Below are 14,209 nucleotides of genomic sequence, written 5' to 3' on the forward strand. Positions count from 1 at the left end.
AAGAAAATAGTTCCTCAAGAAAGCTAAGCAGAAAACTTTCACAGTCTTGCAAACCACAGAAATTGTTAAGAAATACCATTATATTACAAGATTTGTTAATAAATATGGCAATTCATATCTATGAAAGCGTGGATTTGTATGCGCGTTTTTGTGTGAATGCGCGCTTGCGCTGTTGACTCTTTGGCGCATTCCAGAACTTTGTGCGTGCGGTGGTATGTGTGCGGGTTGCGTGATGAGTTTGCTGTGTTTTCTGTGCCCTTTGCCTCGCTGTGACATCTTTGGTATATTCCAACGTGTTATTCGCTCTTTATGGGCTACACGTTGCCTCGAAGATCACCATGATCGCCTCCGACTCAGCCACATCGAAGGTGAGTGAGTGTTTCGAATTCCACTTGCTCGTTCATTGCGACGCTATCAGCAAAAGTGCGTACAGAGCCCGTGCGTGTCTTCCACGCGCCTCTGTGCTCGTTTTCATTACTAGTACTATCCTTCCGTTGCGAGAATTGGTTGTGCAGCACTAGATTTGTGATATTGAGCACGAAGTTTTGTCCTGATTTAACTTCACAGCGCGCTTGCGGCGACGTAAAGCAGCTATGTGGAGCCAGCTAAAACAGGGCATGTTGTGCGCGCCACGATTTTTGGTACGGTGTTCCAGCACCGATTGAAATTAGCCTTATTAATGAGCGCTCGGTGCTTTGCCGTTTTCGTGGAAACAATGCGACGTGAAATAATCCGAACTGTACTGTAATCAAGTATATTTCGTTCGCGCAACACCGTCCATTGACGTGCATCTACTACATGGCGTGTCGGGATCGGCGAAAATATGCGCGGGGCGTTTTGCCGTGCTAATGTATTCTGTTGCGCTGTTCGCTTGAGGATCGAGTGCCAGGGGCGGATCCAGGTTTTTTCTGAGGGGGGGGGGGGGGGGGTCAGCTTCTGTCAATGATGATGATGATGATAGTAGTCTTTCTTATTTACCGAAATTCACCGTTTCTGCTCACGATAAAACCGCGTTTTATACGGCTAGAGCAACACCTGTAGCCCACCGTGATGGCTCAGACAGCGTTGCGCTGCTGAGCACGAGATCGCGGGATTCGTGGCGGCCGCATTTCGATGGAGGCGAAATGCAAAAATGTCCGTGTGCTTGCGTTGTAGTGCACGTTAAAGAACCCCAGATGGTCAAAATTAATCCGGAGCCTTCCACTACGGCGTGCCTCATAATCAGAACTGGTTTTGGCACATAAAACCCCAGAAAGATGAAGAAGACATGTAGCGAAACCAGGTATCGGTTTCTCGAGCTTATAGGAAAAGGACGTTACCCAATACAGCCATGTGCTTGGCGGCTGCGCCTGATAATACCGGGTGTTCAAAACTAAGCTTTATGCTTTTCTTAAAATTAGGCACTGGGAGGCACACGAAGACCACCTGTGCAAATAAGTTATGTGGCCAGGGGGGCACAAAGTGAGATGATAATTATCGCTGTGAGCAGCCCAATTAACTAAAATTGAACAATTATTTTTTGTCGACTGCAGTAAGTGGGTATGTTTGTATTGAAAACTTACAGGCAGTCGTGTTTATTACTGCACTCAATAAAAAGCTAATTCTTCAATTTTAGTCAGTTCGGCTGCTGACAGCGATAATTATGATCTCACTTTGTGCCCCCCTGGCCACATGACTTATTTGCGCAGGTGGTCTTCACGTGCCTCCCAGTGCCTAATTTTAAGAAAACCATAAAGCTTAATTTTGAACACCTGGTATATCTAGCCTGTAATGTTTCTTAAAATAAAATTTCGGATGATCTGTTGCAGGTTCGTTATAAATGCGTAAGCACGGGTCCGTCTTTGGAGTTCTGTTGGGACACCTTGTTTTCTTGAAGGAGATTCTATGTGTTCGGCTGAGACACCTTCGTTTGCTTTGGAGCTACAACGCGGCAACCACTACGCTGGTTGTTCACGATATGCGAATCACCGCGTATGAAGACTCACGACGCCACCTACAAGTGAAAGATGCGGCGTAGTAGCCGAGAGCGCGAGCCAGCGTCTTCATGTTTTGCTTCCCACGCGACGCCATCCTTTTACACAAGGCGCGCATCTGCTCCCGTTTCTATAACCACGCGACGCCACCCTAGGCCCGCGCGCTGGCGTTGGCCGTCACGCTCCGCCACTTCGCAGCCGCTGCTCGAGGCTTCGCCCCGCTCCGCAAGAACGCCCACTCAGATAAACGGATCCGGCTGCTTTGAGCCTCCTATGCTTAATGTATGACAATAAAACTGCGAAGTTACAATAAAAAACTTGTAGCGTACTGCGCTCGTACTGGATATTGTCAACGTCTAACTGTGATCACAAGAGTGCTACAGTTAAAAAAAGTTGCCCATGCGTAGTTCTTAGTTTAGCTGTTAGTTGTTATTATTTATACAGGGTTTGTCCGAAAAGTAATGTCAGTAATGTCGATTAAAAAGAAACTATTGATCAGATTGGTACAACACAATAAAGTGTTTCAAAATAGGCTCCTCCTGCGTCGTTACATGGCTTCTAGCGAGATTTCCAACCATCGAAGGCGTCATTGACGGTAGGCCTCCTTAGGAATGCCCTTTATAGCCTTGTTGCAAGCCTCTTCGACTTTGCCAACTGTCGCGAAATGTTGTCCTTTCATGGTAATTTTCAAGCGCAGAAAGAAGAAGAAGCATGGGAGAGCCACGTCAGGACAGTAGGGCGGCTGGGGAACCATTGGCATCTTTCAATTGGCCAGGAAGCGGGTCACGAGGAAGGCGGTGCAGGCTGCATGGTGCATTGTCATGGTGAAGTTTCGAATCGCCCCCGATATCAGGCCAGGTGCGATGAATCCTTCGTTTCAGTCGCTTGAGCACTTTTGACCTTTGACTTGATAATTCTGGTCTTCTTGGGGCGAGGGGACGCCGAGCTGTGCCACTTGGCACTTAGCCTTTTTGTTTCGCGGTCGTATTCAAACACCCAACTTTTGTCACCTGTGATGACATTGTGCAAAACGTGGGGGTCACATTCGCACAAGTTCCAAACCTCCTGGCACGTTTCAACTCGGTTCGATTGTTGGTCGTCCATTAACATTTTGCGCGAGATCTTCGCGCACACTTTCGCATCTGAAAATTGTTCGTCAAAATCTTGTGAACGGCACTTTTTGGAATGTTTACTGTCTGTGCCACTAAACGGACACTCAAACGAGGGTCTGAGTACAAAAGATCTCTCGCGGGCGTCACATTTTCGTCGGTGATGGTCGTTGATGGCGGTACAGCGTGGGCTTCATCGCTGACCTCTTCACAGCCTTCTAAAAAGACCCTGTGCCCCCGGTAAACTTGATGTTGTGACAAACAATTATCATCAAAAGCTGTCTTTATAATAGGAATAGTTTCCTCTGCAGACTTGCCGAGTTTCACACCAAACTCGATGGCGGTCCTTTGTTCCAACGAGCGCTGCATTACGGCTTGCACGGTCAATGAAAATGAGTTGACGAAAAAATGCCAGGCCTGCGCGGCACACGCAGCACAGTCACAGCATAAGCTAGAGGAGCGTTACTGCCTAGTAATTTGAGTGAATGCGTCAGGAACGCGCTTGGGACGCCGTCGCGCGTGCAAGCCGACGCGTTCCATCGCCGATGGCTAGCGCCGTTCGGCCCAGCCAAGCGGCGGACAATGCAACTACGGCCGTCACATTCACTCCCACTGCAACGCGCCCGACGCGGCCTGCTTGGGACTACGTCGCGCGTGCAAGCCGATGCGTTCCATCGCCGGCGGCATCATCGCGACCCGAAACGGCTATTGGAATGAGCCCATAACAGCTTACGCTGTAAAACCTTGTCCTTACTCTCCAGATGGTCGCAGACGACTGAGCGACCGCGCGTGCGTAAGCTAACTTCCCCCTACACCAATCCCAACTGGTCTTAGCGCGCTGCGACTTATAGTCGCTTCACAATATAATCACTGGCATTACTTTTCGGACAAACCCTGTATATGAACACTTCAGCAAGTGATCTCTTTCATCAAGCAGGTTGGTCGCGGAACCGATGACAGCCAATGAGGCAACCGATGACACCCCAAGGGGCAACTAAGTTGATCAGGCGCGAAGGCACTCGCGCGGACATCGGCGTGCTTGGCAAAAGGGAGTTAAGGGACGTCTCCTCGTTCATTCGACGCCACCGACGGGACGAGTAAGGCACCACCGGCGCCAAGAGGTCGAGGTGTTCATGAGAAAAAATAACTACGGCAACTTCGCAACACCACACCCCGACGGAATACAACTAAGCTTGTGAGCGAGCTAGCTTTACTACCACATGGCTGATATCACTGGTACTCGCGAAAAATACTTTTGAAGAATGCTGGTGGCCATAGTTTTTTGCGACAGGGCCGTCCCCCTGTCAGCGAGGGGCCGATGCGGAAATCTGAGGGGGGGGGGGGGGTCAGGACATCCGGACATCCCCCCTGGATCCGCGCCTGAGTGCCCAGAGTCCGCTGACACGCCGTGCGGTAGTCGTGCTGTGGCGCGATAATAATAAAGAATTGCAATGGCGTATATGTGCTTCTATGTGATAGGTGAGATAAAAAAGGGCTGATGCCAGTGAATACTGTGAAATCATCAGGTTATGTGTGGTTTGTTTTCCGCCGGTACTCGCGCGGTGAACTTTTTTTTTAACCATTATCTCCCTTCGACGCCATCGAGTACTTCGCGCTAACGCCTTCGCGTAGGCGCTCTATATTCACGAAAAAGGCAGATTCTGTGGGATTCTATGTTCTGCTTTAATGGGATGAAACATTCAAAATAATGTCATCGTGTGAAGTTTCAGCCTTTGGCCCTTCTGTAACTGATTGATTTAACTAAGTTCGAAAATCATTAAAGGAACGAGATGCTTGGGCATATTTGCCGTGTCGTCCCACTGTGCTCCCAGTGGCATGTAAGCGTTATTGACAAATGTCAAAAATTAGCAAGGCTTTTTATGAGATAGAAACAGACAGCTATGTCAATAAGTTATTTTTGCTTTGAATTCACACACTAAAGAGGAGAGAGAGTTAAAGGGGAGCGTATCCTTGGGATAGAAATGACGCTTTGCCATAAGCTTGGAACAATGGTTTGTTGGTGGAGCAGTTCTGTGGAATACTTAGAGAGTAAGCAAGCTGCAGTAGCAGCAGTTAGACGGGGAGTGAAAAAATGCAACACTGGTTTTATATGAACGAGCTACCTTTAAGATGTGGCCGCAACAGTTCATGCAGTAGATGAGCAAAAATAATTTTAAAATTTCGGAGAGAAATTAAAAATAAATTATATGCCCACCTCACACTGCCAGTGGCAAGAGCAGCCATGCCTTAAATTTAATGTTTTCAATCAGTCATTTATATCCATCCATTTATGTCGGCCTAATCGTCCATGTAGATGTTTTGATTGTTGCTTTTGAGTTATCGTGGCGTCACATTTTAATACTGACATCTGTTTTCAGAATCAAAATGAGCCTGGAGACGCCACAGCCGGAATGCGAAAGGTGAATTCTTTGGCCATTCATCGTCTAGCGTCACCATGATCAAATGCACTGTTGCCAGGAGAATGTATTGCCGGGAGGTATTCTCCTTAAGATTTAGTAAAATGGTAGCATTAAGTGTCTCCTTTGCGATTTTGCATAGCCTTTGATTTGCGAGTCGATTCATTTATTTGATGAGGTGGGCAGTTGGCACACCCTGTCTTTGTGTCCTATGTACACATTCAGCTGAGTAGGTCTGGGACACAGCAAGCGAATATGATGTGTAGTGGTAATCGCATTAACGTCGACAGTTATCTTCCTGTTTGAGCTGCTACTGCTGCTTGCCAACACAAGCAGCAGTTGCCCACGATGGCGTGAAAGAGGTTCATTGAAGAGTGGCACATACTCTGAGTCACATACCCAGAGATCCAAGCAGGTCCATCAGATGGTTATTAACCCACTTCCCGTCTACATAGCAGCCCTACCCATTAGGCCATTGACCACCAAGTGACACAAATTGGCTGGAAAATAGTTAAAGACAGACACCCGAAAGTATGTGAAGTATCCTAAAAATGCTACTTGCATTAAAGTTTTCAATGCTTTGGTTTACTTACTATTTTATTTTGTACTGGGTGAATCCTTGTTTTTCTGAAGCACATGGCATCCTAACAGCATAACAAGCTATGACATTAGTTTTAGTTGTTTTTATTAGTGACATTAGTTGACATTTTAGGTCTGGAGCAGGCAGTATTTCTGTGATTTATTCGGAGTGTGGCTGTTGTGTAAATGTGCTTAAAATCCTTAAACTACCTCACTAATATTTACCTAAACCTGCCGTTTCACATAGGTTGGAGAAGTGCTCATTCAGATGATCCTGGCACAGCTTGCCATGGTGGACCAGGCAAGTGTGCAAGGGCCTTGATTCACCATGTGTTTACAGAGAACCTCATGGGCCACTCACTTCTCGGAAGCAACACCACCAATAGGCAAAAAGAGGCTCTTGGCCTTATCAGGGTCAACGCTGTTATAGGCAAGTACCGTACATCCTTTTTCCCATTGCATTTTTGCATTCACATTTTGTACTTGGAATTACCAGCTTGATATTAGCACAACAAATGACTTTCAAGTAGCCTGTGTCTGCAACTACGTGCTACAATAGCCTACTATTTGGAATGAATGTTCATTTGATCTCAAGTGTCTAACGCCTCCATACTAAAGTGCTAAATTTTAAAAGCAGCCTTAACCACCAGAAGTGATTGGTGGCTCCAACTGACAAAGTTAGGTGTACTTGCGCATTAGTTGCACTACTTGACTGTCATTGCAATGAACAGTTGCAATGAAGCAACTACCAATCTCTAGTACCAATCTGTGAAGCTTGCTACCAATCTGGTGCTATAGCGGGTGTGCTTAAGTAGCCTGAAAGTGTTGTTATAATATAGGAATTGTTGAGAAGCTATGCTCAAGTGCAGTTACTGCTCAACTCGAAGGACAGCACTTCCACCAAATTTCAACAATCAAAACGGCCCTCCAGATTCTGTAACGCAAAACATAGTGGTTTCACCTATTTCAACAGACCACATTGAATTAAAGTTGCTCCTGTCTTGAAGGAGGTCCATGTGGTGGCAGACAGTAGCCTTTAAGCAGAGGGAGCTTAAGTTACGGGGCATAATTGTTTGGTTGTTTCGATCAAAGCAACAATAGGAACAGTTGCCAACTTCGTTGTCAACATTGCTACGTTTAGCAATATCCATTCATTCTAGGCACTCAACCAATTAAGATCCAATTTATCACATTGTATTCTAGGATGTGGAAAAAACAAAGGTATTTATTTGACTTTTCCTCACGTTCCCATAAAATGATCAGTACTCAATAGGCCCTTGGCAGCTACTATATAAAGCTTCTTACAGAACATGAGGCATGTCCACAGCTCCCACTCTGAAATTGTTGGAAATGTCTCCTGCTTTCTTACTTCAAGGACGCACTTGCCTGTTTTCAGCGTTATTATAAACCAGTGCTCAAGTACTATGGGTTTAGATTTATCAAAGATTGAATGAGCTTTGTAGGTGTTCATGTTTAACCCTTTGAGGATCGCATATTTTCTCGCAAACGTCCCCCAATTTAAGCGTTATATTTTTATTCTGGATTGTTCTTCAGAGTGACCTTTCGAGAAAAAAAATGGGTAAATAATTTGTTAGGTCACAAAGTGACGAAGGTTTCTTAGTGTCCGCTGTTTTACACCATGTTTATTGTAGCATGCAGTGCAAACTAGCATAATCACATTTTTTAATTGTAATGACACTCACAAAACATTAAACTAGGTGAATACTCCCAAACTACTGCAGTGATGGGCACCATACAATAAAGAGAAAGATCAGTTTTCGAAGAAGCCAAGGGGCAACAGCACAATCAGGATTTTTGTAGAAGTTGCAGAAGGTTACAGAATCTGTAATGTGATGCTTGGGGACACTTCATTCTTAAAGGTATGCTTATTTATATGTTCTTTCGCCGCCTCATATTTATGGTCGTGACGACACGATTTGTTTCCACCACTCTACATGCATGGCAGTGACCCTCAAAGATTAGCAGAGCCAGTCCACTTGCATATTTCTCTTGTAAGACTGAGCATTTCTTCGTATTTCTTCATCGCATTTATTTGTGTTAGTGTAACCAGGTCGGCGTGCAACTGCAGTAAATCCTCGTTATAAGCAGTATTTTGTTTTCAGTAGAGAGGCATAAGAATGGTCATCACGATGCGAGAAGTGCACTCCAGTAGCATATGAGCTCGTAAAACAAATTCAGATATACCATACTCAATTCTGGCCGCATAACCGTATTTGGAGCAACTCCTGCAAGGAAAAGTGCAATAAAGTACTGCACATTTTGATTATGATTGTTGAGAGAACTAATTTTAGTTGCCAGTAGTCTACCTTTAAGTTTTTTCACCAACAGTATGAAGTCTTTTTTTCCGCCATTTTGTTCCTAAGCAAGCAACGTTCACATTTTCACACCAAGGATATTTATGAAGTTATTCTGCCACAGTGGGCTTTTCCTGTTTGCCTTCTGCATATTCTACTAAGTGGAGTCCTCCGGTGCCACTCCACTTTGAAAGCTGGTCATTCTCTAGAATTGAACACGTGAAAACTTGGAATAAACAAAATAAATGAAACAGTTTCATTATAACAGGGCGTACTGTATGTCGCACTTTTGCATGTGGAACAGTGATCTTTAACGTCATGCGGTTTTTCCTTTTTTACAGGCTTTACCTGTCACAAGTTTCCTGGGACAAACATGGCCTACATTAAGAACACTCTGGCCTCACTTCTCGCAAGGGACCTGAAGTGCCCAAAAGAGCTCAAGTCTGTGGACAGTTCAAGTGTTGTGCACTTGCAGCTCTGAACATTTTTTTTATTATGTTTCTAGTCACCTGAAAAGCCCAGGTTGGATGGTTCAGACACAAGTACTGTGTTGTGATTAATAATTAATTGCACAAGTGTTGCGCTTTGTATTTTAGTACATTTTTACGTAAATCTTTAATATATTTCTACAAAACATAGTGTTTCTTGACTATTTTATTTCATAGGTATCTCGGGTCATTTCATGCCAAGACTGCTCCATGACGGCACACCATTTCAAGTTTGTTTGATAAAGTAAAAGTAGGCCCAGTGAGAAATTTTACAGAAAATTAGGTTTCATACGTACACCGTAAAGTGGAATCTGTGCTATTGTCAGAGTGGTTCTGTTTAAGAAAAACTACATATTAACATATGTTTGTAGTAATGGTTTACTTTGCTATTTGAAAACAGTAAGAACTAAGTGGTAAAAGTTTGCTTAAATTCAGAGTGCAACAACAGTTCTCTGGCAAGGCAGCGATGTGCTTTCTTTCATGTACGCATGAACCTGATTTCTTGCAAATTCTTTCATTCTAACTTGTTTTGCGGCACTCAAAAATTAAAAAAAATTTCCTCATGCCAGTTCCATTTAAGTCTTCCAGCAGGTAACTAATGGCCACTGTATATCAGATAAAAATCTTAAGTAGTCAAAGTGAATAAATCGCTTGGTATGTAATGACCTGCCCAGGAACCTAGTAATCATGGCAGAAAACGCAACTGGATCGTGCAACAAGCAATGCAGCACAATAAACTGCTGCCATGGCACAAGTTATTGTAATTACCATGTCGTTTCAGAGGTAGATAACATTTAGTAAAATGGGCACACCATTTAACCAATAAATAAGAGTCTCAGTGGGCTCATGCAAATTGTGCCATGATTATTAAGTTACTGGCTACCAAAAAGAGAAATCAAGTACATTTTAAATGGTATTTACTGTAATCCTTGTATAATATTTATTTTCTATTTATTTCAATTTTGAGAAATTTTTTACTTTAGGGCCACGCAAGCTTTACATCTCTCAGTATTCAATTTCGTTATTGTATCAAGCTGCTGGCAGTTTGTAGATTGTGTTAGGAATTCTTTAATCTTAAGGCACACATGGCTGTACAGTTAACAAATGTTTGGCTTCAATAAACAATTCATCTAGAAAAAAATGCTTTTTGTCCACATCAATTTTGAGCTGTTGATTTCGTGAAGGAGTATTGATTTTGTGTGTTAAGCCATTTCAAAAACTGGCATAATGGTTCTGCTAGCAGCTCTATAATATGTTTTATTACAGGCTATATCTAAAAGTGGTTTTGATCCCTGGGTGACCCAGGTCTGCAATACAGAAGTGCCTGCATTTAAGTTTGCCCCTGTCCTCTAGTATGCAAGGACCACATCAATATGGATGGCATCAATGGTAATGCTATGAAACTCAACGTAGCTCAGCGGTATTTAAAGAAAAGTCTAGTGCAGTTTTCAACACTATTCACCAAACAGCATATTTCAGTGGGCTCAAGTGATTTCAATAGTGACGTTCAACACTGCTCCAATAATATTTAAATGGTGTTGCACTATTGACTAACATTGCACGTTGGGCTTGTTGGTATAATATAATGGAGGCAAAAGGCGTAGTGCATCAGAAACAGGACACAAGAGGAAGAACACAGACAACACACACGTTTGGTGCTTAACGTGTGTGTTGTCTGTGTTCTTCCTCTTGTGCCCTGTTTCTGATATGTAGCAGCTTTTGCCTCCATCAAGCAATATTGACGTTTAGCGCTCATCCAATAATACTTCAATGGGGTTTCAATATTGATGTTCAACAATGCTTCAATAATATCTCAATGGGGTTTCAATATTGATATCCAGTACTGCTCCAATAATATTTCAATGAGGTTTCAATATTGACATTCAACACAGTTCCAACATTAGGTCAATGGGTTTCAATATTGGCATTCAACATATTTCAACAATGTCTCAACAGGTTTTCAATATTGACATTCAACACATCTTCAACAGTTCTCCAATGGTCTTTCAATATTGGAATTCAACATGGTTTCAACAATCCATCAATGACTTCTCAACTTGAAACGACCCAATGATCTTTCAACAAAATGTCGCGGGCCAATTTTCAACACCTCTCAACAATTTCCTCAATAATGTTTCAACAAAGCCTCAATGTGCTTTCAATGCTATTTGTTGACATTGACCAATGACTTTTCAACAACTTTTCAACAATTTTTTTTGTAAGGGTAGGCAAGAAAAAGCCCGTCTATACGATGACGTAATCCTGCGGGAATGCCTTATATATCACACTTCTGTCGCCTGCCCGTACAGTTATAAATTGTCCACACGCTCACGTACATTCATGTGTGGTTTCCAATTCGTGACTTAATAACGGACATCCAGGCACGTATACTTTTTCTTGGGCGAAGGAGGGTGCACAGAGGGCTAACAAGGTGAGTTTCATTCCAAGCGCGGGGGTGAGTGGAGCTGTTGGGAGACACATGCCCATCAGAAACACGGGCAAGATCTAAGATGATCAGTGCGTAAAAAAAGAAAAAAAAACGGAGGCAGAAGGAAGAAACTTGCACGGAACAAGCGCTTGTCATTTCTGCGTATCTTATTTTGTCACCGTTTCTTTACGCGCTACTGATTTCAAGTCATGCATCTTTACTAACTTGCACAACCTGCCACACTTGTCAGATTGCCGAGAGCAGAGAGATAGAGGAAAAGTAAAATTTCAGGAGAAAAGGCGTCAGGGCCCTTTGGCCACCCTCCTCAGTGCCTGCATCACTCGCTGCTTCGTCTTGATGAAACACGTAAATCCACTCCGGATTATTCGTAATAGAGTACTTCTTTTCATTTCAGGTGAGTCGAGCGGGCAGCCTTCATGGAAAGCATTGAGGCCCACTCTACAAAAGATTGGCACTCCTAGCGTAGACTTTTCACATATGTGGGGTAATCGGCACTTCTAATAACCACTTCAAAATTCAACCTGCAATGTGCAACTATAAAACACGTCATTAACGGCCTCATTAGAGTCACTGTCGCGCTTGCCAACGCGGTTGTGGAAGCGCTTCTTCGCTTTTACGGCTGTACTAGAGCTGTGGCGCCATAGCGGGCGCCAGGAGAACTAGGCCCGAGACGTCAATTCGGCGCGACGCAACGGGCCACACGTTTTTTTTTTCTTTTTTTTTAATGTAGCGGTCGTGGCACTTGTCTCCTCATTGTCCGGAATGCAGCTGCGCAGTGGTGTATGATTCCTGATTTGTTCTTGCAAAGTACTAAGGTAACAAAGTGCGAGAGATTGTTAAGCTGAATCTGTCTGTCGGTATATTGAAACGTGTGTTTTTTTATTTTTATTTATTTATTCCATACTGCTACCCTGGGTACCAGGCCTTAAGCAGGAGTGGGCATACATAATTTTTGATGACAAAAAGTTGCAACATAAAACATCACAAAGACAGCGAAAAAAAATTGAAAAGTAACTGCACGCAGAAAAAAACCTTGCATTTTCTACAATGAAATGCATCAATATACAATTTTTATTACAGGAACAAAAATCAGGATCGGTTCCTCAGTGAACTTATAAATAAATCAACTGTTTCACATCCTACAACATCAGCTGGTAAACAATTCCATTCACGGGTTCTAGGAAAAAAAGAATTTTTGAACGTATCAGTGCGTTTTATAAAGTCTATGACTTTCTTAGAGTGACAAAAGCGCACTGCACTTTCAGATGCGGGTTTTATATGTAATATCTTGTCAAGTCCAATCTTTCCATGAAAAAGCAAATAAAATAATTTCTACCTTTCCGTATTTCTTCTTCTTTGTAGTTGTTCAAGTTCCGCCCTTTGCAAGAGGAGTGAGGGTGACGTCTGCCAGCTGTAACTATTAAATACATATCGGAGAGATTTTCTTTGAACCCTTTCTAGTTCTTATGTTGAACGCAGTAAAGGGATCCCATACTACTGCGGCGTATTCTAACGATGGTCTAATAAATGTCTTGTGTGCTAGAAGTTTTATGTCCGGCGTGGCATTTCCAAGCCTCCTCCTTAGATAACCAAGCTTTTTCATGGCCCTTTTTTCGATGTACTCGACATGGTCATTCCATTTTAGGTCAGATGTGAGTATTATTCCCAAGTATTTATGTGCAGAGACCTCCGATAGAGCATGACCATCAATGTGGTAAGTAAACAAAAACGGTTGTTTTTTTCGCATCACTCTCATTGCGACTGTTTTTTTTTGTAATTAATTGTCATTTGCCAATTTATACACCATGTGTTCAGTGTGGCTAATGCTGTGTTTAAAGATTCATAATCACTCGGTCTGCGAATTTCTTGATAGAGTACGCAGTCGTCCGCAAAAGTTTTATTTTTACAGATACGTTTTGAACGATATCATTGATGAACAACAGGAAAAACAGTGGCCCTAAAATAGAACCCTGTGGAACACCTGATTTCACGCGCGTAGACTTTGAGTTTACACCATCCACTGTTACACATTGACTTCCCATGGAAAGATATGCTGCTATCCACGCAAGTAAAGAATTGTTTTTCAAAATTGGTTTGAGTTTAAGCACTAATTTCTGGTGACTCACACGGTCGAAGGCTTTCTCGAAATCTAATAATATAATATCACCTGACTATGCATATCAATCACTTCCGCAAGGTCATGGATTGTCCCAACGAGCTGGGTTACCGTTGAGAATCCTTTCCGAAAACCATGTTGATGAGGGGTAATTATGTTATTCCTTTCAACAAATAAGGTAAGATGTTTAAAAATTATATGCTATAGAATTTTCGCACTAGAACATAGCAGGGAAATAGGCCTGAAAGAGGACACAAGCGAGTGATCATCGGTTTTAGGTACTGGTGTGATCTTAGCATGCTTCCAATCGTTTGGAAGTTCAGCGCGTGAAAGTGAGGCTTTAAAAATCAAACACAGATACTTGGCACACTGCTCAGCATACCTGATAAGGAAGGCATTCGGTATAGCATCAATCCCTGGCGATTTCTTAGGATCTAAGTTGAGAAGAAGTGACAGTATGCCTTCTCCGGAGATAGAAACATCCTCGATAGCTGTGATTTCGTCATAAGTGGCAAAATTGGGGGTAAGGTAATCATCAGACGTGTAAACTGAGCAGAAATAGTCATTCAATGCTTCTGCTATTTCCCTCTTATCATTGACTACTTCGTTGTTTATCGTTATGCTTGAAACTGGACTTTTTTTAGGCGAAAGGTACCGCCAAAACTTATCTGGTGACGTTAGAAGGAAATTCTTCAAATCTTCGCTTTGATATTTTTCTTTCGCTTTCTTCAAACTGTCTTTTAGCTTTATACGCATCTCAGTT

The 14,209-nt window shown here is 43.0% G+C and overlaps 1 long non-coding RNA gene across 1 annotated transcript; it reads left to right on the top strand.

The window, feature by feature from the left end:
- Positions 1 to 245: 245 nt before the first annotated feature.
- On the top strand, positions 246 to 6,504 carry LOC125942242 (uncharacterized). Its single transcript, XR_007464929.1, has 3 exons — positions 246 to 368; positions 5,461 to 5,502; positions 6,326 to 6,504. It is a non-coding gene; the product is annotated as an uncharacterized LOC125942242 (long non-coding RNA).
- Positions 6,505 to 14,209: the final 7,705 nt, after the last annotated feature.

Source organism: Dermacentor silvarum, chromosome 1 (genome assembly GCF_013339745.2).
Source record: "Dermacentor silvarum isolate Dsil-2018 chromosome 1, BIME_Dsil_1.4, whole genome shotgun sequence".
Classification (NCBI taxonomy): domain Eukaryota; kingdom Metazoa; phylum Arthropoda; class Arachnida; order Ixodida; family Ixodidae; genus Dermacentor; species Dermacentor silvarum.